The 2,868-nt window shown below is 33.6% G+C and overlaps 1 long non-coding RNA gene across 1 annotated transcript; it reads right to left on the reverse strand.

The window, feature by feature from the left end:
• Positions 1-1,317: 1,317 nt before the first annotated feature.
• LOC127853050 (uncharacterized) lies at positions 1,318-2,332 on the reverse strand. Its single transcript, XR_008036415.1, has 3 exons — positions 2,221-2,332; positions 1,650-1,831; positions 1,318-1,419 (listed from the first exon to the last, which is right to left on the reverse strand). It is a non-coding gene; the product is annotated as an uncharacterized LOC127853050 (long non-coding RNA).
• Positions 2,333-2,868: the final 536 nt, after the last annotated feature.

A 2,868-nucleotide genomic window follows, 5' to 3' on the forward strand; every position in this document is an offset into this window, starting at 1 on the left:
AATATATGCTAAAAGCAACTTTTTACACCTGTTAAATTTTGAATTTTTTACGAAATACGTACATTATGTCAAAACAGTTACATGCTGAGAACGCATTCCTCGGCAAATGGCAGTGTATGTGTCTCCGTTAAGTTTCAATTTATTTTATTCAAATGGATTCTATCCCAGAAAAGTTCTGACACCATCACTGACACCTCTGTTACCAACCGGACACTTCTTCGTGTCATGCGCAAAGGCAATACACATCACGTGATGGGCGCAAGGCAAGAACAGCGCGTTCGAATCGTTGATTTTACATTTTGAGCATTTCACAATTCTCTTCAAACGCTGGTTTTCTTCGTATAACGATTCTAAAATCGAATAACGTTACATTAACATAATTTTAGCACGTTTGTTATATACCACATTACCATAATGATATTTGTACTTTTGTCGATTAGATTTCTTTGGTTTTAAATTCAAGTTATAAAAGTTGATGAAAAATTGATATATATATATTTTAATGCGTTTTAACAATAATTATAATACATGATTAATAAGTGTTTGTGATTGGGAAATTTCTCTAAATAGGACACAATCTAGTCCGATATGTATAACCCTTTATAACCCTTTGAATTAAAACTTATCTCGAATAAATTTAAGAAAGAAATCGCACGGTACTTCTTTGGCACCGTTGATACTATTATCGCATACTTGGAACGCATTATCTGCTAAAAGGCAAACCCACTACATATGTAATAATACAATCCTTTGACTAGGATGATCGATGATATGAGCCAGCATCGGCGCTGCGTGTGGGATCTAGGTATAGGAAGGGTCATCAAATGGCTGCTTTATCTTATTTTCAAAAGTACTTAAAAGGCGTTACAAAATACCATTTGACTTTATGCAGATATGCTAATTGTATAAGCATGTGCTCTCCGTTGTGTTACGAATCTTTTTGTATAATTATATTTACTGCGGAATAAATGTTATGTTCATAAACAGAAAATTCTTCTGCGCGGATGTCTGTATATAAACATAATCAAAAATGTTTTAATGTTTGAATACACATTTCCTTTTTGCGCATAGAAAATATATTACCTGATATCTTAGCTGATGTATATTGAACGGCTGGATCCTTGTGTATCTGGTCAAAACGGCGTATGATGTCCTCAATATTTGGATGGTGATAACCTGCAAAGAGAAAACAATCAAATCAACAATGACGTAACATAAGTGTATGTTTAGGCAAATAGAACTAAATTGATTTTGGGAATTGTACAAACCATCAAGCTTTAAGTGATAAACTGCTTCGTTAAAGATCTCTGCAGTAAACCCCATTTCACCCATGCATACGGCCTTCATTGTCACAAGATCCATATCAAGCTCAAGGTCATTATGGTGATGAACTTCTGCCGAAGGGTAAGTTGCGTCATTCTGTATGAAATATAAACACATTCTAAAGCAGTTGTAGCGTTGTTCATTGGAAATATCATGAAACAAATCGACTAGTTAAGCATAGTGTTACTACGAATAAAGAATAAGAATCGCGAAACAAAATTGGCACTTATACTCTTGATTGAATATTTTATTTAAAGTTTCTGCAAAACTTTATCACTTATCTAATGTATGAATATATAATCGTTTGTAATGGAACCTGTCATTACCAACATAGTTTTCGGCGTGTTCGCACTTTGTTGTATTTGTTCAATGAATGCATCTCCTTTTGTTTCCCTTGCAAATGTACATCCGGGAAACCACTTGCAATGCTCTATACACGTGTCATCATGTTTCTCCCAGTTCCTTAAACCTCGGTTACACGAAAAAGATCGAACTTCGTATCCCACACCTGGTTAAAGTTGTAAAAAGCTTTTCCTAAAGAAATTATCACGATTTCAAATTGCGCAAAATGTTGTGTGGAGGAAATGATATAGCTAATCACCCGTTAAAATACAGATTTTTCATCATATTGAAAACAGCAAATATTGAACTCAAGAAATTCTATTGAGAGTTTCAGAAATTATTATTCTAATTGGCTATGTGTATAATAGAACATCAACTATAAACGTAACAAGATCTTAACTGGTATTTCCGCATTGGAACGGTCAAAGCAAAGCATTAGATTTTAAAGACACAGTTTCGTTCCGAATATGATTGTATGATACAGAATGAATATCATAATATACTAAATCCTAAAAATTGTACAATTATTATTACTTTCAGAAATAAAACAAGTACCAAGTGTTTTTAAAATTCCTGTTTGTTGCTCGCGTTGGGTTTTATTAAATTTATAAATTGAAAACACTGAAATACATTTATTACAAGGTTTCAATGCCGCTTTATGAGCTCGATGATGTTTTGTGATTTTTAATGTTATTGATATCCGAATAAAACTTTGTCAACATGCCTCTCTTCATTCGTTATCTGTAGATATACGACCGCCGATGGGTTCTAACATTTTTTTATTTGTGATAGCATTTGTGACAGCCATTATACGCACTTCTTCCGTGCATGATACATTTTAGGTTGTTATTAATGAAACCAAGTTTAGTTCTTAACTTCAACAGCCATGCACAGGGTTGTTCTCTAACTCTGGGTATAGTCAATGAGCCTATGAACTGTTCAAAAGGTTTCGCAACATATATAAAATAAATGGCATTGTTCACAGATTTTGTTATTTCAGTCAATCATGCATATTCTACAATTTTTACCATTGGGTTTGGGCAAGTTTTCAGTCTTTAGAAGAAGTATGAAGTTTTTATCACTTCTTAGCTTGTACATTTATCAGTAAAGCGTGTTTCAGAATTGTGTATATGCGCCACATCCGTTGCTCTACGCATAATCAAGAAATGCATGGCGTCGCAGGCAGTGTTTATGGTAAAGAAA

The sequence above is a fragment of the Dreissena polymorpha genome, chromosome 12 (genome assembly GCF_020536995.1).
Source record: "Dreissena polymorpha isolate Duluth1 chromosome 12, UMN_Dpol_1.0, whole genome shotgun sequence".
NCBI lineage: Eukaryota > Metazoa > Mollusca > Bivalvia > Myida > Dreissenidae > Dreissena > Dreissena polymorpha.